Below are 27631 nucleotides of genomic sequence, written 5' to 3' on the forward strand. Positions count from 1 at the left end.
TTTAATTTTCAGCCTATATTTTCAAAATTAGCTGGTCTGACATTATCCTGTTCCCTTCCAGAATTCTCTGTTAAAACATATACTTTTAATCAGTTATAATAATATTGTCTGTCATACATGTATATCTCTTTTATGTCCAGCAGATTCCACTGTTGATAAAACAGAACCAACTTTACAAATACACTTTTAACACAAGCATCCGTACAAATCAGTGTGATGGTCAAGTGACATAAAATTCTTTACAAAACTCCAGCTAGCTATGCTGGCATATTTTACACATGCACTGCTCTACTCTCCCTGGCACAGATAGCATACCTCATATCATCACAACTCCCTTCTGGCCAAGCCATGTGTGGTTCTCCCTTCTTTTGGAAATGGCCAGGGGCAATTACCACAAGCTTCTCCACAGACTAGATTTACTCACACAAAAACAGTGGTGTTTGATGCATCTGGATCCCAAACAAATTCAAATGACTGCCTGCATGTGCGGGTCTTAATACCTTTTAGGTACCTTTTTTTACTGAGGACATGCAGCAATGGAGGCAAGAAAGCCTGCTACTAGAAAATCAAATATAAGCAAATGAAAAGAAGGTTTTATAGTTGGTTGCCAACAATGTAACCAGCATCCATTCGAGGTTAGTGTTTCTTTGGTTTTACAATATTTGTGTGAGTTGCTTTCTTGTGGTCTAGCTTACTCTTCTATCAAGGTTCATTTTTCAGACATTTCAGCATGTCTGCCCATGTAGCTCCCTCTTTCAAGGCGTTCACATGTCAAAATGTTTTTCAAGGGATTTTACATAACAGAACCACCAAGAAAACCGGTGTCTTATTCTTAGAATCTTTATTTAGTGTTAGAGAAACCAACACTTGCTGCATTTGAACCAGCTCATCTGTCTGACTTAAGGTTCTTAGCATGAGAAACAGTTTTATTGATTGCTCTGACCTTTGCAAGAATTATATCTGAGGTACAAGCTATTATGCTGGGTTGACCTTATCTCATTTTTCACAGATACATGGTTTCTTTGAGAACTAATCCTTTTATGCCTTAACTGGTATCCAAGTATATTTTAAGCCAAACTATCCATCTCCTTGTATACTTTCCTGATCATAAAAATGAGGGGAAAGGATAATTTATGCCTTGGATGCCTACAGACAACGCAGGTACTATCTTGGCAGAACAAAATATTTCAGAAATTCTGATCAGTTGCTCATTTCTTGTGAAAGTAAGAAGGGACAGCCTTCAAGTGGTTGTGTCAGGCTATTACCTTTTGTTATTCCTACCATAACAAAACTATTTCAGGAAGGGTCAAGGCACACTCTACTTGAGTCTTGGCTTCATCTTTGGCTTTTGGAAAGGGTCGGACTGTAGAAGCATTATAGAAGCAGCAACTTGGTCCTCTGTACATACCTTTACAAAGGACTACAAGCTAGATTCCTTCTCTAGGCATAGGTCAGGCTTCACTAGGACCATTCTTCAGGGCATCCTGGACCCATCCTGTTTGACTTCCCAGTTGTTCTAAGCTATGGTAATCTACCCATATATCTTTAGATAAAATGAAACACTGAGGTCGAAAAAAAAAAAAAAAAAATAATACTGAAAAAATTACCATAAAATTTAATGAAGGTAACATTTAGTCTGAAAAAGTCTTGTTAAAGAAAAAAACACTTACTGAATGTTACATTCATTAAATTTTATATTACTTTTTTGTGTGGTAATTTTTTCAGTAATCTACCTATATAGCTTAGACTGCTGCAGGAATGATCAATATGGTGAATATAGTGCAGTTGTGTAAGTAAATTTATCATATAGCAGATGTGGGAATGTTCACTGCTACAATAGGCATTCTCTCCCCATCCCGCTTGTTATTTGGTGTGCTTTTATGCCAGGGTGTGGACATTTTTTTGTTTTTCTTTCTAGCAATGACCTTCTAGGGTTCAGCCTCCCTCTTTCTGTTGGCTTGAAAGCTCTGAAGTCAACTCAGCTAAAGCTGGCTAATGGTTTGGGCCTATGGAAGGTCCCCAGAAGCTTTGTAAGTTAGCCAGCTGTTATTTCCTATGCAGGATATAACCCATGTCGCTTAAAGTACTGCAGCATTCATCATTTGAATGTCTACTGTTAGGGTAAGTTTACTTACACAACTGTACTTTCCACTAGGCCTGCCATTCCCACAGGTAGATTTTCTAATTAGGTATCTTAGTCAGAAAATTTCACCTAGTTAACTGATAATTGGCTTCAGGCCAGATTGTGCTGCAAGCCATACCAGCTGTAGCCTCAGTGGGATTGCAAGCATTTTTCTGAATCCCAATGTTTATCTTATGGTTATTCAGTTTATGGCAGCCTTTTTCTTGCGTACTTTGTAATTTGTGACTTGCCAAATGCAGCAGTATTGGTGAATAAGAATCAGTTTGTGTGTGTGTCTGTCTGTCTGTTTGTCTGTCTTTGTGTGTGTCTGTGTGTGTGTGTGTGTGTGTGTGTGTGTGTGTGTGTGTGTGTGTGTGTGTGTGTGTGTGTGTGTGTGTGTGTGAGGTAGGGATATCTTCTTCATCTTTCGGCTTTTCCCGGTTAGGGGTCACCACAGAGGATCACCTGTCTGCTCATAATTGGCAGTGGAGTTTAACGGTGTTGAGTTGCCAGCCCAGCGCCCAGCCTTCCACAAAAGGTGCACACACACGCACACACTCACACCTAGGTCTAATTTAGAGTGTCCAGTCCACCTACAGCATGTCTTTGAGATATCTAAAGGCACATTTTATAACAAACAAAACATGGAATTGAGGAAGTGTCTCTTGTATACTTTACTAAAGCAAGTTAAGTGAAATCCACCATCAAAGAAAGTCCTGGATAAATTTTCATACTAAAAGCAAACATTCCTTGATTGATACCTTGCTTCTGATACTTTCTGCCAACATTTGATTGATAATGTTTTTTTTTTATTGTGATAACATTGCCTGTCTTAGTAACCAGTCAGATACTGTAGAAAAAAACTGCCTCCATTTACACTCACAGGAAAAATGCTTACCACTGCCAGTGAATTAGTAAGATTGCAGCTTGTGCAAGTAGATAAACTGAAACTATAGCTACAGTGTTTTATTGTTTATTTTATTCCCTAGTTTAAGTATATATTTATACATTTACGTATACTACACGAAAAAAAAGATAAACAGATTGTGCATTCTTAGATTTCAGGGCAGTATGTGTTGTTCTGTCATTAGTTTTGCAATTCATATTTTGTTACTTTTCTTTCTGTTTAGAAAAAGTTCTGCATCAGGAAGTAGCACTTCAGTTTCAGGCAGTGGGAAAGGTTCGTTACTGTTACTTGGTGGTAAGTTCCTTTACATTCTAAGGTTAATAGCATTGTAATCTTGTTTGACTTCTGTTATAGGTGAAAAGTCATGTGCGTCCTTTGCAGTCTGGGTGTGTCTGTGTGTGTAATGTATAACAACAGCCGGCATACCAAAAGAAATTTAATGAAGGATGTGGAAGGATGTGTCTGGCCACGTGTGCCTTGTATTAACAGAGGACAAGCACGCATGATGTATTTAGAAAATGACTATAAAGACTGCAGTAACACAGCTCTGAAAGCACTGATGTTTGATCGCTGGTGAGAGGCTCTGTTTTTATACATACCACATAGTCAAGCCACGTTATAATAGTAAAGATGTTACAGGAAGGCAAACAATACCAGACAGTAAATAGGAGAAATATACTTTTTGAATGCATGCTAGGGCATACACAGTGCCATTCATTCAGAAGCAGCACATGGCAACCCAACGAGTGTTAGTTCACCAAGCAAGAGTGTCAATATACTGTGCAGTGCTAGCATAACTCACCTTTATATGTGTAGGCCTTTAGACTGTAAATAACCCCTGCAGTAAAACACTCTGTTCCATAACCCTGAAGTTTAAAGAAGTAGCGGCACCCTTATCAAGAAATGCAAAGTAATGATTTGTTTTAAACTTCTGTTTTAATTAGTGTTGGTCATTAATGACTAGGTGAACATGGAAATTGTAAAACTAACAATATGTAAATTTCACTATGACATCAGATACCTTTTCTTTAAACATCTTTATTGAATTATCACTTGTGACACAGGCAAACTTTCATTTATATAAAAGTAATCAAGTCATATTAACAAGTTCACATTTACAAAAAATATGCATTACCTATATTGTTCTATACCATTCAATCAAAGCAACATTACACAAATTGTTCAATTCCTGCCTGCTGTTAAACCTCATTCTTCCTCCAAAACATAGGTTCATAGGTTGGTACTAGGCTATCAGCCCTAGGGCCTATACAAGCCTAGCCATAACAATTCCCTGGCTATTTCTTCCCACACTATTTACTTCTCTGGACCCCTGTATAGCAGGGCGACTGACGTGATGCCTGGGGTGAATTGCCTTTCTCCCATCCAATCATTAAGGTTCCTTTTAAAGAGAGCCAAATAGGCATGTATGGGTAATCTATTCCAGAGTCTGGGGAGTCTCTGGGTCAGGAACCTATCCCTCCAGCATGTTTTGTTTATTGTGATGACAAGGTTTAGATCCCTGGAGTGTGTGGCTCTGAGGGATTGGGATTTTTTTAAGTGTAGCATGTCCAGCAGTTCTGGGTTTGACATGGCCTTGTATTTTAAACAGAGATCGCCTCTGAGTAGACTATATGCGACAGAGTATAGCTGGAGTTTTTTAAGGCGGTCAGCGTAGGGCATCTGCTTTAGGCCTGTGATTCTTTTAGTGAGGTATTTCTGCAGCCTTTCCAGTTGTTGCAGATGTCTTGAGAGGTACGTACGAAACAGGGTGTTGTATTCTATAATGGGTCTAATGAGGGATGAGTACAGTGGGACAATGACCTCCTTTTTTCTGGATGAAAAGCCCTTAGTGATGAGGTGTGCCACATAGAAGGATTTCCTGACTGTTGTGGCGATGTGATTATCGAATGTGAGACCACTGTCCACCTGTGTCCCTAAGTCTCTTATCACACTTTCAGTGTTACTGCCACCTATATGGTAATTCACGGATACATGTTTTTTCTCAAAGGGGATAAGTATACATTTCTTGGCATTGAGCTTGAGCCCATGGCTCTGGCACCAAGCATCTGTTTCTGTAAGGCCCTTTTGCAGAGTATCCACATCATTCGGGGAGTCAATAATGGCTCCCAGTTTGCAGTCATCTGCGAACTTTGTTAGCCAGAGTCCCTTAGTGTTGGCCTGTACTTCAGAGAAGTAGATGCCAAACAAGAGTGATCCCAGGACTGAACCCTGAGGTACCCCACTTGTCACTTGTCTGGAGCTGGATTTGGAGTCGGCTACTTTTACAATGTGGGTTCTGTCAGTAAGTCAGTTAGCAACCCATTGGGTGACGCAGGGATTAATGCTCAGCTTAGTAAATTTATCTATGATTCCAGAGTGGGGGATGGTGTCAAAGGCCTTGGCAAGGTCTAGATAGACTGTGTGGACCACCTTACCCTTGTCCATGGCTCTGGAGACTGATTTGAAGAAGTCAGTCAGGTTCAGGAGACAAGATCGGCCCTTCACAAACCCAAACTGGGTGGGGTCCAGTGTTTGAAGGTTGCTAATGTCTTTGTTTATAAGTTCCATGATAATACGTTCCCTGGCCTTGCAGATAAGGCTTGTCAGACTGATGGGATGGTAGTTTCCGGGATCCAAGGTGGATCCCCCCTTGTGGAGTGGGTTAACTGTAGCTCTGTGCCACTCAGTGGGCACAAAACCTGAGGTGAGGCTATGATTAAACATGACACTTAGGTGAGGTGCCAGTTCATATTGTAGTTCATGTAGTACACAGCCCGGGATGTCATCTAGTCCCATGGATGCTGTATTCTTAGCTTTGGAGAGTGCATTTTTGCCTGTGTGGCCGTTATTACAGGAATTTGGCAATCTTCCGGTATTGAGATGGGCCATTTAGGGGGTGAGAGGAGGGTGAAGTTGGCACTGAATCAATCTGCCAGGATATTGGCAATATCCTTGGGATCAGTATATTTAATGCCATTCTGTTTTAGCTCAGAGCAGATCTGAGCATTGCCATTTAGCTTCTTGACATAGTTATAGAATGCCTTGTGGTTGTCTTTGGAATCTTTGGCAATTTTATTTTCATAACTAGCTTTGGAGGATTTTATGAGGGATCTCAGTTTCTTACTGAGGCTGGTAAGGGAGTTTTTTGCATCCTGGGATTTTCCTCTTTTCTGCAACAGTTTCTTCCTTTTGTTGTAAAGTTTGTTTATGGCAGGGGACCACCAGATTGGCTTCCTTTTTTTTTGGATGAGAGCATCTTGGTTCTATTTGGGATGGCACGATTCATGCATGAGTGGATGTGCTCGTACAGTGCCTTAGTATAGGATTCAGTAGTTGAACTTTCAGTTCCCGTCTGCATGGGTGTCATGAAGTTTGTCACTTCTGACTTGAGTAGCATGGAGTTGGCTTTATAGAAGTTTTTTATGGAGGTTTCCTTACTGGGGGGTGGAGGTGGGATGTGGATGTTAAGGGTGATTATCTTATGGTCATACCTGACTAACAAGGGGGTGACCATAGGTGTGGAGCATCGATTTCCCATGTTGGTAATGACCAGGTCTAGGATATTAGAAACTTTGGTGGGACTTTGGATTAGTTGATCCAGGGCGTTGGAATTTATGAATTCCAAGAACCGTTGGGCAAAGGTGTTGGTACATGAGTAGTTTTCCCAGTTAATGGCAGGGTGGTTAAAATCACCCAGTATTAGGGTGTTTGGTTCTATCTTAATATTTTCCAGTATGTTTAGAAAGGTGTAGTGAAAATCTTGGGGTATGGTGGGGGATCTGTAGCAAGCTACATTTTTCTGCATATATTGTTTCCACAATTTCCATTTTTTCAATGTAATTTATTTCTACCCTTTTCTAAAGATCTCACTTCCTGTACTTTTATCTCTGTTAAAGAATTCACTAATTCAGGTTTAGTTTGCTTAGACTTTGATTTCCATTTTCTAGTAATTGCTTTTTTGGCAGCCACCAGAATAAAACTTAACAAGGCCTTACTATGTTTAGACAATTCACATCTTATATGCCAGCTCAAAAAAAAATATTTCCTTAGTTACACTCATTTGCTTGCCCAGTATTTGTGACTGAGCACTCTGCAGGGAATTTTTAAGTCTGCCAACAAATTACACTCTGAAAACATATGCTCCTAGGGCCTCTTTCTTCCCCCATTACACCTACAATAATTGCCATCTACCAGAGGAAATTTTTTTCAGAGTATGCTTGTGGTGTAAAAGTATCTATGCAAACACTTCCAGGCAAAAGTCCTAAATCTTCTAGATTTTGTTGCATAGTTGGGTGACATACATATATCCTCCCATTATTGCTTTGCAGATTGCTTCTGGTTGATTCCTGTAGTTATCTTGCAATATTTTATATGTCCTACTAATTATCCAGTTTTTAACAGCAGCTTCTGTTCTTGATTCAATTAAAAACTCAGCCAGTGCAGGTCTTTTATTTAGGATTCCACTATCCCTTTCTCTTTGTCTATACTTTGATATCAATCCCTGATAGGGAAGGCAATCTCCAGCCTGCAGTCTAAATGTCTTCTTGGCCTCTTCCCATTCTTTTACATTTCCCTCTCTAATTATTTGGTCCCAGTACATTGGTTCCTTTGCCAGCTTCCTCCAGTAAATTCTAGCCCCCTATTGTCTATTTTTTGTTCCCCTAATTGCGGTCATCCCTATTAGCAGAATCTTTCTCCATTCCCATGTTGGCTTAGCTCTTAGTATGCTTTCTGCTACTTTATGAATATAATGTTGTTTCCCCCTTTTTTCATTTCTCCAAATCTTTTGGGTTTCTAATACCATGACAGGAATAGACCACATTACTATGTCAAAGTATGATTAAAGTTCATGAAATTAGTATTGTTTCAACCTTTGATGTTAACCAGAAGTGCTCTTCGCAGCACCCGCAATGTGCCCAGTAATGACTCCTCCTGCAATTCATATGGAGTTACATGTATTGGTAACATATCTAAATAGGATTGTAGGTGCTTTTTTATAGGTTTATAGGTGCGTATAAGACCCAATTGCTCCTACTACTATTGGAACTGTCTGGGTATCTTTCCTCCACATGACTCTCATTCCTGCCTGCAAATCCTGTTATTTTATGACTTTGTGACTCTGTACACAAGACACTGTAGTCACTGGGTGTAACGATTTCAATGATCAGTGCTATTTTTGTCTTCTTTTCATGGACCACTGTATCCTGTTTTCTCGCATCTGTCTTTTGAACTGTTGGTAATGGGTGATCCCATGTGATATAGACTTCATCATTTTCTATGATGCTTTGTGGCTCATGTTTCCAGTGTTTTTCAGCTGCTTCAGTATCATAATGTTTGCACAAACCCCAGTGCAACAGTTTTGCCACATTATTATGTCTTTCAGTATACAGTCCTTCTGCCATTAGTATATCACAACCAGCAACAAGGTATGCAAATGCTTCCAATTCTGTTTTACAAAACTTACATTTGTCTGTTTCTCCCACTTGTTCAGTGGACCACTGACATGTACGTAGCCCACTATCTTGGGCTGCCAAAAATAACCTTTTATCTTTTGGTTTGAATTCAACTCTGCTTAATCATTCCTGCATTCGACCCTGATCAACGTTATTTCTTGCCTTCTCATCTGATCCTTCACCTTATATTCTTTCTTTTGTTTTTTGGCACATTCAGTTGCTGTCTGATTTTTATCTACTTCTGGTTTGATTTCCATTCCTGCTTGATGCTGATATGCTTCTGCTAGACTAAGAAGGGAAGTCATCTTAGATCTATTCTCCTCATGTTTCAAAACTTTCACTATGTTTGGGTTTTGTGAGGTCAGCAGGTATGTTTGCAGTCCCATGATTGCAGATGTATACATGTAATCAATTTTAAGGAGGCCCATACCTCCTTCGGAATGGGGAATATATAGTCTTGGTATGTACTGATTTTTATAAATCATTTGATGAGCATGAAGCATCCTTCTTGTTTTCCTGTCTAATCTATCCAACAACTTTTGGGGCCAGTCAATCACTCCAAAATGGCAAGTTAGGACAGGAAGAGCAAATTGGTTTATAGCTTGAATTTTGTTCCTAGATGTTAGTGCTGTTTTCAGGATCAATTTAAGCCTTCTGAAATAATCCTAAGTTTTATTCATATTTGTTCATGTCTTATTGTTGATCCTTCATCAATTCCCAAATATTTATAAACTCCCTCTTGTTCAAGTTCTTTTATATCCCATTCTTGTCCCAAACTGATGTTTTCTTAGTGCTGCAGCTTTCCTGCTTTAAAGTTTGCTTTTGCACATTTATCAAGACAAAATGACATTCTTATATCATCTGAAAAAGTTTTGACTACTTGCAGTTGTGCTTTCAGTTCCTCATCTGATGAGCTATACATTTTTAAATCATTGACAAAGAGAACATAAGAAGTTTTTACACTCTGTTGTTTTCTGGGAGCTAAATTATAGCCATGACCTAATCTATTAAGCAGACAGCTTAATGGGTTAAGGGCAAGGCAAAAGAGCAACAGTGACAGAGAGTCACCCTGGAATACCCCCCTTTGGATTTTTATCCCAGGAATAATTTGTCCTTTATCATGGCTTAACTGCAAAGTGGTTTGCCACAGTTTTGTGGTTGCTCTAATGTAGTTTATCAGTGCAGGGTGTATCTTATACATTTTTAAGCACTCTTTTATCCATGAATGTGGAATACTGTCAAATGCATTTTTGTAGTCAGTCCATGCCATAATTAGATTATTCTCCTTTTTACAGTTCTCCACTAAGACTTTATCAACAAATGATCCTTTGTTCCATATGACTTTCTTTTACTGCCCTTTTGTTCTATTGCCATAATTGAGTTTTCTTCTAAATGATTATAAACTCTGTCGGCATCAATTCCAGTGTATAATTTCTATGTCGTTGGAAGGCAAGTTATTGGTCTATAATTTTTAGGGTAGCATGCAGGTTCATTCTTAAGCAGGAGCATTGTTTTTCCTGTTGTTAATCAGGTTGGTGTCCATTCGGGGTGTGCATATAACTATTTTTTTCTCATAGCTAAATCTTCATGCAAAGATGTTAATATATTTAACCAGAAGTTAGATGCTGCATCTGGGCCTGGGGATTTTCAATTAGAAGCTTTCCTTAACTTTGTTTCAATCTCTGTAGCTGTTACTTCATCCCAGTTCATATCATGTATATTTGGACTTCTTATTCTTTCTTTGACTTCTTCTATCCATTTAGCATCTTTGTTATGTTCCACGGGATCTTCATAAATGGTTCTTTGAAATGTATCTGTTTCTTTTTTTGGTAGTCTTTCAATTCCTTTTACCTTGTTTCCCAATTCTATATAAAATTTTTTGGGGTCTTAATGTGAAAGTGTTCAATCTCGCCGTTTGTTCTTACACACGGGTTTGGAGCCGATCATCGGCTCCGAGTCGGCCGCATTGCAAAGCTCTGCATCTTAGAGAAGCTCGAGACCAGATTATATCCCATAATCCTCCCTGCTATTCCTCAGATCTAGTTTGCCGCTGCAACAGATCAGTCGAGGAGAGCTCGGGCCAGTGAACAATTTAGTTTATCTTTGAAAATCTTTAACAATATTTTATCTTAGCCTTAGATAGATAGTATAGAGAGTGTGTGTGTGTGTGTGTGTGTTTTTCTTGATTTATATCATATATATATATATATATATATATATATATATATATATATATATATACTTTAGATACATAGGCTTGGGCTTCGGCCTACTAGTTTTCTGACCTATTCTAATAGTGTTATTATAGCTTGTTGTGTATTGCATATTATATATAGTTATTGTTGGCTAGTATTTTTTCTCTCCTTCTATTTTTCACTGTTTTTCAGTGTTGAGCTTGACTGTACCAATGTCGGAGAAAGCCAAATCCGGCTTTAAGAGATGTCAGTGTGGACAGAAAATGTCCATCACTGACAATCACGATTCCTGCATCTACTGCCTTGGCCCTCTCCATCTGTCATTCCTTTAGTGGGAGGGTCATGACAGAGAGACGCAGGAAGCTTATTGACAGGGGTTTATTTAAACCTGACTTTCAGGAGGCCTTGGAGTAGTCCGACCAGGCTTCTAAGTCTTTGAAGGGGTCGGAGCCCATGTCACTGGCTCCGAGCTCATCTTCAAAGATTCGTTCGCCGGTTCCACAGACCTCGGGGCCGAGCATTGAACGGTTATCTTTCACCGAAAGCCAGGTCTTGGAATCGGTGTCAGAGCTACCTCCACTGTCGATTCTTCGGTCGGTGCCATCTTCGGCCCCTTCGACCCGGTCTTTCAGACCATTATCCGATACTGATGTGGATCGTGTCATGCAGAAACTAATGGAAAACACGGCCCTTTCCAAGCTGATTGCGGTTTCGTCCCAGTTGGTGTCGAAACTAGAAGCCCTCCCCATGTCTCCAACAGGTCCTCCTTCAAGACTCGTCCAGTCTTCGGAGCCGGGAGAGGATGAATCAATGCTAGTGCAGCCGCGGTGCCAAACCCGTCCGTTCCACGATCGGCACCATTGACTTTGACTCCTCCTCCTCCGTAGGGGAGTTACCTCCATTGTCGATTCTTCGGTCGGTGCCGTCTTCGGCCCCTTCGACCCGGTCTTTCAGACCATTATCCGATACTGATGTGGATCGTGTCATGCAGAAACTAATGGAAAACACGGCCCTTTCCAAGCTGATTGCGGTTTTGTCCCAGTTGGTGTCGAAACTAGAAGCCCTCCCCATGTCTCCAACAGGTCCTCCTTCAAGACTCGTCCAGTCTTCGGAGCCGGGAGAGGATGAACCAATGCTAGTGCAGCCGCGGTGCCAAACCCGTCCGTTCCACGATCGGCACCATTGACTTTGACTCCTCCTCCTCCGTAGGGGAGTCGTGGAGCTGACGATCTCTCCTTGGTTCCGGGACCGAGAGTCGTACCGAATTTTCGGTGCTGACTCTCCCTCTTGGGGCCTCGGCGTAGATTGGTTCGGCTCCATCCTCGGGGTCGGAGCCCACGGTTCCGGTGTCGGTGATGCTTCCGCGTTCTTCGGAACCAGAGGAGTCCTCGGCCCAGGGCTCTGGGGCTTTCGACCTTATGAGGAAGGTATTGTCTGCTCAGACAACTACTTCATCGGAGGCGTCGTCTCCTTCCCCTAAGGGGCCGCTTTCTGTTTCTGCTCCCACGATTTACCCTAAGCGTAGAGCCCCATTGCCTCAGCCAGCCCCAGAGGGTGATCCCTGTTCCTCGGAGGCCTCACCAAAAGCCCCCTCTGATGATGTTCCGAGGAAGAGATTGTGCAAGAGGAGGCACATTGATTCCCCACAGGAATCTCTAACGTCTGACACCGATTTGGATGAGGCAGAGGGGTCCCCACGATCCCCCTCTGAAGATGTGTCATTTGCAGACATCCTGGAGATCTTGAAACAGAGGAGTGATTGGCAGTCCCTAGCCCCCACTGAGGATGAGTCGGTGTTGCTGAAGGCTTTTGGGGCTCAACTTCTACCTCCTGGGTGACCCCGCCCTTCGATGAATTGATGGACTTGATCACATGAAGGGCGTGGGAAACATTGGACCCAGTGGAACCGGTCCCTCGAAAACCAATCAAATTTATCACGGCCCCCCAGGATAAGGCCTATTTCACTAAAGGTGTTCCAGTTGACGCTATGGTGGTGGTGGTGGTGGCCATGAAGAAGGAAATGTCTGAGTCTTCCTTTTCTGTTCATCCTCCTAATAAGGATTCTAGGACTATGGACAGGTATGGGAAGTGCGTTTTTAATTCAGCGACTTTTTCCATGCGTTCGCTAAACTGTTTGACGCATTTTACACGTCTACAGAGGGATCTCATTAAGGAACTGGGAGATACCCTCCAGGGTAACACAGATGCTGCTGTCTCAGATAAGGTGACAGCACAACTCAACACCCTTACTTCAATAGCAAACTCGTCCATGAGGCTCATCTCATATGCGGCCAAAGGATCGAGTAGAGCTGCAGCTTCAGCGATTGCTCTTCGTAGACAATCCTGGATGTGGCTGTGCTCCTTTGCGGAAGCCTTCAAGTCTTCCTTTGCCAACGCCCCCTTTGATGGTGCCACACTCTTTGGGCCCAAAGTAAAGGAGACTTTAACTCGGTGTGAGCAAGAGGGGAAGACCCTGTCTGCTGTTGGGGTCCGTTTTTCTGCTCCATCTAGGCCGTACCCCAAAGGGCAACGAGGTGGAAAAATGTGGTTCCGTAAAACTCCGGGATCTTTCCAAGCCACACAGGGTGATGCCCCCTCCAGAGGCAGAGGAGGGGGAAGAAATGGAAAACGCCGCCCTGGCGGCAGAGGGGGTCCGTAAAATCAGGGCGACAGGGATACAGTCTCTGGGAAGCCCTTCCAGCACTCCTGAATGGAGGCCCGACTGTCCTACTCTGGAGGCGGTCGGGGGTCGCTTGGCTTTATACCCACAGGCCTGGCTAAATCTTACTTCGGATTCTTGGGTAAAAAGCATAGTAACCAGAGGATACATAATTCCCTTTACGTCCACACCACCTCAACAAAAGAGACTTCCAGATGTGCCACCCCATCTGCAAGGTCCAGCAGCTGTAGAAATTTCAAAGCTGCTCGAAAAAAGAGTCATCCAGCCAGTCCCGGCGGACCAAAGAGGATCCGGAACTTACTCAAGGTTCTTTTTAGTTCCAAAGAAGACAGGGGACTGGAGACCGATTTTGGATCTCAGCAATCTCAACACCTTCATAAGGAAGGAAAGGTTCCGGATGGTCACGCTACAGTCGATCCTTCCCTTCTTACAGAAGGACGATTGGATGTGCTCGATAGATCTCAAGGACGTGTACTACCACATCAAAATGGCCAGGCCGTCCGGAGATCACCTGCGCTTCCGGCTGGGAGCCAGTCATTTTCAATTTCGAGCTCTGCCCTTTGGACTCACCTCAGCCCCCAGGGTATTCACCAAATGCATGGCAGTAGTGGCGTCTCACTTGAGATGACAAGGATTCCGGGTGTTTCCGTATTTGGACGACTGGCTCCTCACCGCCACCACCAGGCATCGTCTTGTTCAACGAATCCAAAAAATTGAGCCAGCACGTGTGGTTCGCTCCACCAGACAACAACTTTATTATAAGACTAGTTCATATAAAAAACAATATACGAACCCTTAATCAAACAGCATACCGGTTTCGGCTATGTTATAGCCTTTATCAATGCTATAATGTGAAAACAAGTCAGAAAACCCAACCCCTAGTGAGTACCAAATTTATAGTACACATTTAAAGAGGTATGTACCATTTCAAAACATTGTAGGACATGAAACAATTTAGGGAAAAAAAACATCGTCTTGTTCAAGCCAGAGACTACACAGTCGACCTTTGTTCCCACTTAGGAATTTCAATCAGTTTCGAAAAATCTGCCTTATCGCCCTCACAGCATATCTCATTCATCGGAGCAGACCTAGATACACGGTTAACACTGTTAAAGCTTCCTCCACTAAGGGTGTCAGCCTTCAAAGAACAGGTTATTCTTCTTCAGAACAGGAAAGCCCCAGCCAGGCTAGTGTTAAAAGTTCTGGGACTAATGGCAGCGTCTCTGATTGCAGTTCCCATGGGGAGATTGCACATGAGGGTCCTCCAATGGCTGCTTTTCGCGCAATGGTCGTTCCAGCAGCTACCCTTATCGCACGAGATACTAATAACAAACTCTTGCAAATGAGATCTTTCATGGTGGGTAAACAGTCAGGACCTCACAATGGGTCGTCCTTTTGTCCTACCCAACCCGACGGCCACAATAACCACGGTCGCTTCTCTGATAGGGTGGGGGGACTTTTTCAGGGAAGAACAGTCCAAGGGGAATGGTCCAACATGGAGTACAACCTGCACATAAATGTTCTGGAGTTGAGGGCGGTGTTCCAAGCGTTGCAACACTTCCAAGCTCTCTCACCTCTGGGAACAGTGGCAGTTCAGACGGACAACATGTCTGTGGTCTGGTACATAAACAAGCAAGGGGGAACCAAGTCTTTCCCATTATGCAGAGAGGCCATGAGAATTTGGCAATGGGCAGAGTCCACGGGTCGCTTTCTACTGACAACGCATATCCTGGGGTCATCCAACGTCATTGCGGACAGGTTGAGCAGAGCCATCCTGTTAACTCACGAGTGGTCCCTCAATCCACAGGTGGCGGAAAGGATCTTCCGCAGATGGGGCCAGCCTTGCTGCGATCTGTTTGCATCCTCGTTGAATGTCAAATGCAGAAGCTACTTTGCCCTTCGACCCCCTCCGGGGGATGTTCCCAGGGACGCACTGGTGCACGATTGGCCCCCGGGTCTCCTGTATGCATTCCCTCCTACCCCATTGATTCCCAAATTTCTACAGAAAGCCAAGAACCTGGAAAGGATAATAATATTCATAGCGCCATTCTGGCCTTGGCAGATATGGTTTCCCATTCTTCGAGCCCATCAAAAGGAGGAACCTTGGATTCTGGACCGAGTACCAGATCTATTGACTCATTCGTCGGGAGTTCCTCACCCATCTCTCCAATCCCTAAAACTGACAGCTTGGCTGCTCTGCTTCCCTCTCTAGCCAGGTCAGATCTTCTTTCTCCTGCAGTTCAACACATTCTGGTTGCCTCTCATAAAGCCTCCACCAGAAAGCTTTACAGAAGCAAATGGAAACGCTTCGTATGTTGGGCGTCTAGCCAACACATAGATCCCTTGGTAGCTCCACTACACAAAGTTCTGGAATTCTTATCAATTCTCTTTCATGAAGGGGCCTCAACTTCCACCTTGAGAGTACAGTTGGCGGCTATATCTAACTTTCATATTGGTGAGGGGGGGGCTCTTCTATTATGTCTCACAGGCTTTGCAAGGCTTTTATGAAAGGAACCTTCCACCTTCGTCCACCCATTCGGGAGCCCTTTTTCCCATGGAATTTGAACTTGTTATTGTCACAACTGATGTTACCTCCTTTCGAACCGGCTTCATCCTGCCTACTAAAGTTCTTATCGTGGAAGACACTATTTCTCGTGGCGGTCACTTCAGCTCGAAGAGTATCAGAGCTACAATTGTTGTCAGTCAGGCCACCATACTTGATCTTTCACCCAGATAGAGTCTCTTTGCGCACAAACCCGTCATTCCTCCCCAAGGTATGTTCTGTCCTAAATATCAACCAATCCATAGAGCTCCCCACGTTTTTCAAGAATCATAAAAACAAACTGGAGTATATGCTGCACAAGTTGGATGTTCATAGGCAACTAAGATTTTACCTGGACAGGACTAAAGATCACAGAAAGTCATATCAGCTGTTTGTCTCGTTTGCAGACAACAAAAAGGGTATGGCAGTCACGAAACGTACCTTATCTAAATGGCTTTCCGATTGTATAGCATTTGTGTACTCTTAAGAATCAGTCATTACCTTTCAAGCCTAAGGCTCATTCTACCAGGTCCGTGTCCACTTCCTTGGCTCATGCAGCTCGCTTACCTTTGGACATGATTTGTGCAGCAGCTACCTGGGCTAAACCTCATACATTTATCACTCATTATAAGGTTGACAGGACCTCCAAGGACAGGACATCCTTTGGTTCCACTGTGCTCAGGAACGTTCTTCCATGAGTCACCCAGGGTGACGGAGCTAGGGACGCTACCCGTGTGTAAGAACAAATGGCGAGATTGAACACTTTCACATAAAGAAGTTATGTACTTACCATAACGTTCCATGTGATGTGTTCATCTCGCCTTTGTTCTTACATCCCCCCCCCCTTCACATGTTATGGAAGAACAGGTAAGACTAGAGTCTGTCAGGATTTTTCTTACTTCTTCTAGGGTTCATTGGTCTGTGTCCTCATTAGGATATATGGTTCACCGCCCATAAGAATTACTTATTATAGTCAGAGGATATTCATGGATATCCATGTGAATGTGTATGTCTTGCACCGAGGTGAGGGTTAGAGGTCTGGTTTCTCTCAAACTAGATCTGAGGAATAGCAGGGAGGATATAGGATATAATCTGGTCTCGAGCTTCTATAAGATGCAGAGCTTTGCAATGTGGCCGACTCAGAGCCGATGATCGGCTCCGAACCCGTGTGTAAGAACAAAGGCGAGATGAACACATCACATGGAACGTTATGGTAAGTACATATCTTCTTTTTTTGTACTTTTCCTTTATATTTATTTGTGTATCTTCTAAGTTTTTCTGCCTGTGTTGATATTTTTAGTTTATATTTGTGATAGTGCATGATAAATCCTGATCCATTTTAAAGTAATATTGCACCTTCTTTTATCACATCTATCTTTCCGAGTATTTTTGTTGATCTCTTCCCTCTTCTATACTCTTCTAACAGTGGCACTTCTTGCCTTAAATGCTTTATAGTTTTCTCTATTCGATACTTCCATGATAGTATTCAATTTCTCCCTTTCCTTTCCCTCATTACCCTGTGTTCTTGCGGTAGAATTTTATCTGTTATTAATTTAGCTGCACAGTAATATATCCTGTTTACTTCTGTTATATCACAAGGATCTCTATGGACAGTCCTAATTACTGTGTTCATTTGTTTTATCAAACTTCTAACTTTTTGGGTTTTATTGACCTTCTGCAGTTTATTTCTTTCATTGACCTCAAAATGTTTATCTATATTTATTAAATCAAACAGCTCTTAGCTCATTTTCTTCTAAACTGAGGACACATTTTTTGTTCTCCATTTCTGCGGGCATTCTATAGAAAGTTCTATAGCATCTTCCTGTGGCACATTTTCCTCAATTTCATCCTGTGTCATCCATTGCTGTGTCTTATGAGAACTCACTAGCCTATCAGTCCTCATCATTGACTGTGTCAGAGTTGCCATACATTCTGTGTGACTATTGTTATTCTCCTTAAGGAAATGCATACACAATCCTACTCTTTATTTATTTCTTGAATTACCCCCTGCTTCATCATTATCCCTTTCCAGTTTGAATTGTAACTTTCTGCTTGTGTAATGCATAAAAGCCTTAATTGTGTAGCTCTAAAATATCCATTCAAATCAGATAGTCCTAAACCTTGTTCTATTGCGAGGATCAACTTACCCCACTTGATTCTTACCTTCTTCCCCTCCCAGCTAAAATCCTTCAACTTTTTATTAATTACTATCCACCACTTATCCTCTGGTTGACAAAAATATGCATGGCCTGCATATAAAACTATAGGGATTAAAAACATTTTTAATGCTTGCATTTTGCTATCCATAGCCATACGTAAGAGCTTCCAGTGTCTCAGTTTTTGTGTTATTTTTTTTTAACCTCTTCCCACGTATCCTTAGCTGCCATAACAGAATACTTTTCAATCCAGACTCCTAAATACTTCATTTTATCATGTCCCAATACATATGGGTATTGCTGAACCAATTCATGTGTGGATACATAGTTTGCAGCTACAGCCTTTGTTTTATCTTCATTAATTTTATATCCCCCCCCCCCAAACAATGGAACAGTCTCAGAATATTCCACAGCACTGAGATGTCCTTTTCTGGTTTTGTCAGGTACAAAATAATATCATCTGCAGATAAAGCCAACTTTTCTTGAACACCATACCAACTATATCCTTGAAATAAAATCACGGAGTGTTCCATTGATACAAAGTCATACCTGTTAACCTGTTGCACATTATGAGATGTGCTTTTCTAGCTTGCCCAACACAACTATAACAGAGAAAAATCAATATTTAACAAAGCATAAGGACCTTTTAAATCATAAAAATTCATGCGTATTGTTTTATAGCCCACAAACACTGTAAATGCCATTGCATTTGTGTATGCTGTATTTTAGTATCGATGCTTATGTTCGATATTCTTTCATATGTTGCTCACTTGTGAAGTACTGTGTCATATAAGAAGTACTTATTAAAGATATATGCAGGAAGCTGTACTGTACATATTCTGCATTTCTGTTTTGGTACAGAATGTGAAAATAAATAATATGAGACAGCACATATGGCTGGCTATTCTCTTACCTTTGGGAAGCAACAGTAGTATACCTGTGGTGTAGTGAAGCGGGTAGCCTCCTTGGATGCAAAGTGCATGCTCATCTGTACCTCATCACTTTTCAATACTTAGCAGCATTTAAAAATAAATACTAAATTACATTTGCTGTCAAAGCTGTGCACTGCAGCACTCCATGTGTGGTATACACTGCTTGCTGCATTTAAAAGAAAGCTTTTTTTTTTTCTTTCATGTTGTCCAAGAAGAGCTTTTTTCCTGAGGGACACCAGATCAGGGGACTATACCTCTGGGAAACAGACTGAATTGCAATATGTTTCTGTTTGATTTAACAAGCATTTTTTCATCCAAAGTTTAAGTAAGATAATTCTACAGTAAAATGATTACTTGCTTTACATAAATCTTTATAACTTCGATGATGGGTGGTTCCCTTCTGCTGACTGGTACATATAGAATGCTTGCTCAAGTGCACTTCTCAAAGTAAGGTGGCCTATGTAAATTATTTAACAGTTGATGTGATGTTGTCCTAGCTCGTCTTCATTCTTTACTGATGGGTTAGGAACCGATCCTTAGTTCCGACTCAGCCGCTTTCAAAAGCTCAAGGTCTCCTAACTAGCTCGTGGCTTACTCCCTATCCTATGATGCTCTGTGGAATTCCCCAGATCTCATTTACCACTAAACAGATCGGGCATTTCCTCAGCTGGCTCTGGCTAAGTTTGATCCTTTTTTCTTCAACTATATAACTATTTAGCTTGTTTTTTCCTTAAACTTGTTTGCTCTTACTTTAATAGTACTTTAGCTAAGTTGATCACAGTCTAGACTGTGTCCCCTGCTTACTGTTGATCTCTGGGGCCATTGTTTTTGTTTAAGGCCTACAGTCCACCCCATTCCGATTCCTGTCTGTGTTATTCAGGTTTTTACATTATTATTTCTGTTATTAGGATTGTTCATAGAGTAGTATTGTAGGTGTGTTTGGTTGTGTGTTGTTTAATAGAGTTCAGCACATTTAATTTAGAGAGTGACTCCGCCTCTTTTTTTTTTTACTTGGCCAGTGCTTCTAGAGCCGTCAAGTGTGTTTGGTAGTTGAAACATTTATTGAGTAACCTGTAGTTTGTAAGGTTTGTTTTTCGTATAGTGCCAAACCTTATATATTTTCTTGTATCCTTCTTGGTGTGTGTTTTCTGTGCTGTTCAGTTTACTTATATACGTGTGTGTGTGTGTGTGTGTGTGTGTGTGTGTGTGTGTGTGTGTGTGTGTGTGTGTGTGTGTGTGTGTGTGTGTGTGTATATGTATATACACATATATATATATATATATATATATATAGAGAGAGAGAGAGATAGATGTAGAAATATAAAATGTAACCCTCTCTCTTTAACCAGCTCGTTTAACTTAGAGAGCGGTTTCTAGCCCGTTTAATTTACAGGGCTTTCCTCCCTGTTTTTTCTGTGTGCTGTTTAAAAAAAAAAAATATATATATATATATATATATATATATATATATATATACACACACACACACACACACACACACACACATATATATATATATATATATATATATATATATATATATATATATATAGTATAGGTTGATTGGTGTTGCTTAGTTGCATTTACTACGTTCAAGACTTTGGTTCACTCAAGGACATGATTTTTTTCTTTGAAAAGAGACTTTTTAAATACAAAAGTTTGAAAATAGAAATTGTGTATTTGAAACAATGTATTAATTTAAAAGTTATACCACAAGGCTTGAGAGTTTTTAAATTTCCCTTTGGCTTAATGTATGATGCCAATATGATTGAAGACTGTGTGTTTATTTGATAAATAGGGGATGCAACTTCTAGAAAAAGCATTATTTTACAATGAACAGATGCAGGCAAAGATGGGTAAAGAAGATTTAAACACTAATATTGTGAATTACTTGCTGTTTTTACAGTATCAAGATTTCTATGAAAAAAATTATTAACGGGGTAGAAAGCATTGTTTTTAAAGAAAAAAAAGAAAGTTAGAGAGGGATGTTAAACATTATCAAACTAAATCTGCTTACCCTATTAGTATGTTAACTGTGGAGAAATTTGTTCATGGCTCTGATGTGCACAGTAAATCTGCTGGTAATGACAGGGAAATGGCAGATGATATGTATAATGACTATGCTGAAGTGTATAATGAAATGGATGAAGGTGATTCACAGGATTTTCAGCAACTAAGACGTTCAGAAAGGATAGCAAACAGAAATCAGGAGAGGAAATACACATACAGTTATGCAGTGCAAATTCAAAAGGGACATCCCAACCAGGGGAGGAACACTTATTGATTGTTGGAACTGAACATATTGTGCATATTTTTCAAGGCTTTAAGATTTATAATTCCACAGATACGGCTATCACTAAAGATTTTTTTCACTTTTTTCTGAAGGATTTAAATTTGTTCCCGCCAAAATACCGGATGTTGCTGACTGTTTATTAGATGTTCAGATGTACACTAGGAAGCTCAATTTCAGTCTCCTTTTTTTCCCAAAATCAAGTGGGGCCTACAAATGAGGCAAGTGCACACAAAAATATTCTGAAGAAAAGCAGTGTGTTCAATCCATCGCCCCATCCCCTCATTAATGTTTTTGAGAAGGTAGTGAAAGAAGAAGGCATGTATGAATTATGAGCTCAGAATAGGAAGTTTTATGCCAACTTAGTTCTGATGAAAGAACTCTTATGAATCAACTGAGGAGGTACAAGGGACTGCGTGTCATGACCCCTGACAAGGGAGGAGGTATAGTAATATTCTGTTCAGAGGATTATTCCAACATTATGCAGAACATTTTATTTAATGAAGAGAATTGTGCACAGGTTTTTAAGAACCAAATAAATATTGCATATCAACGTATTGATAGTTATTTAGAAGAATATATCCTGGACAAACGTATTACTAATGACCTCCTTAATTTTCTTACTAATTCGTATCCTAAGGTGCTGGTTATATTCGGCATCCCAAAAATACACAAAAGCATCATTTAACCACCTTTTAAGACCCATTGTTGCTGCCAGTGGCTCCAAAACACATAATCTGGCACTGTTTATAGATAAAATGACTAAGATTGTAGTGGAGAGGGCAGTACGTCAAGTCAAGGATTCCTGGGATTTTCTAGGACAGCTTAAACAAAATCTATGGGCAGCTGATTTGGTATTTTTAACCATTGATGTGAAAGATCTTTTTTCCTGTATTCCTAAGCAAGAAGGATTATTTGAAGAGACACTCTTTACATGTTCCACCTTGAATCACGATAAAGTAAACCTGGTGTGTGAAATGATGGCATTTATCTTAGAGAGAATAATTTTTTATTCTTTGAGGGCCAATATTTCCAACAAACGAGGAGTTGCCATGGGGGCGCCTGCACCCCTATGTGTGTGTGTGTATATATATATATATATATATATATATATATATATATACACACACACACACACACACACACACACACACACACACACACACACACACACACACACACACACAAATATAGTACTATTAGGCTGGGAATTAAGATATGTATTACACAAAGAATTTTGGAACAACATCCAGTTATATTGCAGGTTTTTAGATGACATCTTTATTTTGTAGAAGGGAAAAGTGGAAGATATCCCTGGCTTTATTAACCACCTGGAGAAAACTACCTCATTTTTGGAATTTACTTATAATCACAACACTAGAGGTATACATTACTTGGACACGGCAATTTCCCATACACCTATAGGTTTCAAATCTAATATATTTCGTAAGAGTACTTTTTGTAATTCTTATTTTCATTATATGAGCAACCATCTACTTTCACAGAAAAAGAGCTTAGTTAAAGGACGGGCTATACGAATTGCACACATGACTTCAGAATTGAGTGATGTGAGGCAGGAATTTTTCACATTAAAAGATCTGTTTTTAGAAAGGGGATACCCCAAACAGATGGTGGAACAAATTATTGAGGAGGTTTACACAGGATGGGGAAAAAATATAAGCCCCTGTTAGGAAACCACCCATTAACTAATATAGCCCCCACAGATCCTGGTGAAACGAAGATTTATGCGCATGCATGTATAGTGCAATACAGTCCTATATATTATGAAGTGAAAAACATATTAAAAAAGAATTGGAGTATATTTAGGTTAAATAATGATGTGTTAACTGTAGTGGGAGATAAACCAGTTTTTATCAGCAAGGTGGGCATGAATATTAAACATCTTATGGAAAACAAGTTGAATTTACTGATAGAAGGTGGTTGTGGTACAACACCTTGTGGGAGGTACTCCCAATGTATTAATATTTTCAAAGCACCTCAAACCCACCTAGCTAATAAGATGGCATCCAAGGTTATAGTCAAGAAAGGAAATTGTTTTATTACCAGAGTGGTGTACCTTGCTCTATGTGTTACGTGGAATGGATTCTATGTTGGGAAAACAGAGAGGGCTTTGAAAAGCAGAATCTATGAGCACGTTTATGATGTTAAAAACAAGAATACAAGTGCATTATATAGGCATTCCCTCACTTGTTCTAAGTTTAAAGATTTTAAATTTGGTATTGTGGATGCTGTGGACATAGATTTGAGGGGGGAGGGTGACTGGAAGAATTTATTAAGTAAAAAAGAGCTGGTTTGGCAACTCATACTAGCAGCTAATTTTCCACCAGGTATAAATGATTCATTGACAATACTTCCAGCCCTGAAAGAAAAATCTATGAAACTTTAAGTATTTTAACATTTTACATACATTACTATGCCTGAAAGCTGCAGTGGTACAGCGGTAGCGTTGTTGCCTCACAGCAAGAGGTTCTCCTGTTCGATTTTTGGCTGGAGTGCCTTCTGTGTGGAGTCTGCATGTCCTCCCCGCGGTCGAGTGGCCTCCGAAAGACATACATGAATGGGCGTGCCTTCGCTGAAGGTTGGGCGTCGGGCTGGCAACTTGGCACCATAAAAATCGACTGCCAATCATTAACAGACTGGAGTTTCGCTGTGGCGACCCATAACCGGGAAAAGCCGAAAAGACAAACAACATCATGCATTACTATGCCTCCAGTTTTAAACATATGCTGAAGGTATTTAATATATAACAGTGTTTTATTTGTAAAAAGCTAAGTTGGATTGAATATTAGCATCCTGTGTATTGAATATTGCTTATGTGATCATTTTACATGTGATTTTTTTTGATAATACCATTGGCTCAATTTTATTAATTATGTGACATGTACTGGTATAAAAATGGTTCTTGAATTAGTGTGCTTTATTCTGATGAAGTCTTCTATGTGAAAGACGAAAGCGCTTAATCTTGGTGTGTTTTTACTGCAATAAACGGAGTTCGTATACAGGCTTGTTTGGTGCGTTTTCCATTTAGTTCCTGGTCTTCTGTTATCCGCACTGCACCAGATATTTGGATTTTGTATTTGCTATGTCTAAACAATTGAAAGACACTAAACCCTCTGGGTTCAAGAAATATTCCAAATGTTCTTAAAAAATGTCAGCGTGTGTGTACTGCCTTGGAGCAGTACACTTACAAGAGTCGTGCTCTGTATGCCACTCTTTCAGTTCAAGGGTTCTCCTTGAGAAAAAATAAACTTATTCCAAGAGGATTACTAAAAACTTATTTTTCAAAATCGTTAGAAGAAGGTCAGAGTAATTCAAAGGAAAGCTCTTCCCATACTTCTAGATCTGAAACAATGAGTGAGAAGGTCACTGAAAAACCAACCAGTAAAAACAAAATGAAAATTCCAGCAAAGTTAGAACTTCCAATAAGTGACCTCCCAAACCTCTTGTGTCAGAGGCACATGGGATATATGCAAATGAGCCTTTTGAACATCAGGTGTTTCAGCTAATTGCCGATTCTGAATGACCATGACTTGTTTCATCATTTTACTGGACAATTTCAGGCCAATAAAGCCAAACCCCACTAGCTGTGAATATGCATATTTCGGCCTTGTTATGACCTCGTCAGCACAGCACAAGTCGTGGGCATTCAGAATCACCAATTAGCTGTAACACCTGATGTTCATAAGGCTCATTTGCATATATCCCATGTGCCTCTGACACAAGAAGTTTGGGAAATCCTTCTAGATCTGATAAGTCAGCAAAAAGATCGTCATCCTCTTCGGACCAATCTGGACCCTCACAAAAAGTTTCCAAATTGTCATCGGACCCGAAGGCTTTCAGACCCGAGAAACCATCTATCTCGGCTCCATCTGTTTCGGAGCCGTTGGTATTGCAAACTTGGAGTCAGTCCCCTGTTTTGGAACTGGTGTCTCCAACTTTGAGGTCACCAATTTTGCAGAAATCTATGTCTCCTGCCCCCTCCTCTCAATCCTCCAGGAGTTTAACAGAAGATGATGTGGATTGTGTGGTGCGGAGGATTTTTGAGTACACTGGTGCTAGCCAAATTATTATTGGATCCAACCCAGAAGGTTTCGGAGCCGAGTGGACCTGCCCCATCACTATCGATTCCTCCTCTGACCCACCTCAGGGCTTTGGAGCTGGAATGCATGGAGCTGATTGTACTGGAACCATTGGTGATGAGACCTGCCTCAGGATCTACAGCCCCAACCTCTGCTTCGACTTCCTTGGTGCTGTCTGAGCTCGGGGAGTCTAGGGGCCAATGCTCTCTGGTTGTGTCCAGGAAGGACAGTCGGATTGGACAGTTGTCAGATCTGAATTTGCCTCTCAGGGCTTCATCTTGGGTGACCTCGGCACCTACATCAGCTTCAGAGCCAACCCCCTAGGTTCCGGGGAACCTTCTGGTTCTTCAGAACCAGGAGCTTCCTCGGGTCATGGGCTGGGAGTTTTGAGTTGATGAGAGTGCTGTCATCACTGGCAGCCCCGCTGTCAGTTCCTGTCATTCCTCCCCTAAAGGCACCAGTGTCCATCTCCACACAGCCGATTCCACACAGACATGGAGACCCTAAGCCTCAGGATGCCCCATTGGGTGAACCTGTCTCTTCTGAAACCTCTCCAGGATGCCCTTCTGAAGAGGTCCCTCAAAAGAGACTATGCAAGAGGAAGCATTTGGTCTCCCCAAACGAGTCAGTCACATCTGACACAGACCTCAGTGATTCAGAAGGGTCCCCACGGTCGCCTTCTGAGGATGTCTCCTTTGCAGACATCTTGGAGATTCTTAAGCAGAGAGACGGCTGAAAGTCCATCATCCCTTCTGATGAGGAGTCTTAATACCTGAAGGCTTTTGTGTCTCGCCCTTCTGCCATTTGGGTGTCTCCCCATTTCGATGAACTTATGCAGTTGGTGTATCGAAAGGAGTGGAAGTCTCCAGATTCTATGGAGCCTGTTCCCTGGAGGCCAAATAAGTTTATAACAGTCCCAGAAGATAAATCCTTCCTAATGAAAGGTGTTCCACTAGATGCTAAGGTGGTGGCAGTGGCCAGCAAGAAAGAACTGTCAGAGACATTCTGTTCTGTCCATCTCCTGAAGAAGGAGTCGTGGACAATGGAGAGATATGGAAAGCGTATATTTTCTTCAGTGACCTTTACCATCAGGTCCCGGAATTATCTTACACATTTTACCAGGCTGCAGAGAGATCTGCTGAAGGAGCTAGGAGATAGTCTACAAGGTTCAGTAGCTGGGGAGGCATCAGACAAAGTTTCCTCCCAGCTGTCCACCTTAAATTCACTAGTAAACTCATCCATGAGGCTCATTTCCTATACAGCTGATGGAGCGAGTAGGGCAGCAGGTTCAGGAATTTCCCATAGGAGACATTCTTGGATGTGCTTGTGTAACTTTGCGGAACCCTTTAAGTCTTCTTTTAATGCCCCTTTTGATGGCTATTCCCTGTTCAAGCCCAAAGTCATAGACACACTAACCAGCTGTGAACAGGAGGGGAAAACTCTGCCATTGAAATACGTTTCTGCATACCTTCTAGACCTTATCCCAAAGGTCAAAAGGGAGGAAAGATGTGGTTCCAAAAACCCCAGACAGACTTCCTAGACACAAGTGGTGAGCTTCCCCTAGGGGCAGCAGGGGAAGCAATAATGGAAGAATCCGACCACGTGGCAGAGGGGGTCCTCAACACCAGGGCGATAGAAAATCCTTTGGTAAGCCCTTCCAGCGCTCCTGAAAGAAGGCCTGTCAGTCCATCTCTGGAGGTAGTCGGGAGTCGCTTTTCCTTGTACCCAAACACCTGACTAAGAATAACAAAAGACAAATGGGTACAAAGCATCATATCCAGAGGTTACTATATACCCTTCTCCCTTCCAACCCCATGTAGCAAAAGCATTCCAGATGTTTCACCCAGTCACAGGAAACAAGCAACCATAGAAATACAGAAGTTGCTAGAAAAAAAAAGAGTCATCCAACTGGTCCGTGCAGACCAGATGGTATCTGGAACTTTCTCAAGGTTCTTAGTAGTTCCAAAGAAAACAGGGGACTGGAGACCCATACTGGATCTTAGCAGGTTGAACAAATGTGTCACAAAGTCAAAGTTCCGGATGGTAACACTACAGTCAATACTTCCCTTTTTGGGAAAAGACAATTGGTTGTGCTCTATAGACCTCCAGGATGCGTACTACCACATAAAGATGGACAGACCATCCAGGAGTCATCTACACTTTCGGCTGGGAGCCAGTCATTAACAATTTCGAGCTCTGCCCTTTGGTCTCACTACAGCCCCCAGAGTGTGCACCAAATGTGTGGCAGTAGTGA

General features: G+C 41.4%; 1 long non-coding RNA gene across 1 annotated transcript in view; it reads left to right on the forward strand.

Moving 5' to 3' along the window:
* LOC122804619 overlaps positions 1 to 27631 on the forward strand; it is a 417173-nt gene that overhangs the window by 42573 nt on the left and 346969 nt on the right. Inside the window, exon 2 of the long non-coding RNA XR_006365231.1 lies at positions 3253 to 3323. This is a non-coding gene — a long non-coding RNA (uncharacterized LOC122804619). The remainder of the gene's footprint in view (positions 1 to 3252; positions 3324 to 27631) is intronic.

The sequence above is a fragment of the Protopterus annectens genome, chromosome 6.part0 (assembly GCF_019279795.1).
Source record: "Protopterus annectens isolate FY-2018-M chromosome 6.part0, PAN1.0, whole genome shotgun sequence".
Lineage (NCBI taxonomy): Eukaryota > Metazoa > Chordata > Ceratodontiformes > Protopteridae > Protopterus > Protopterus annectens.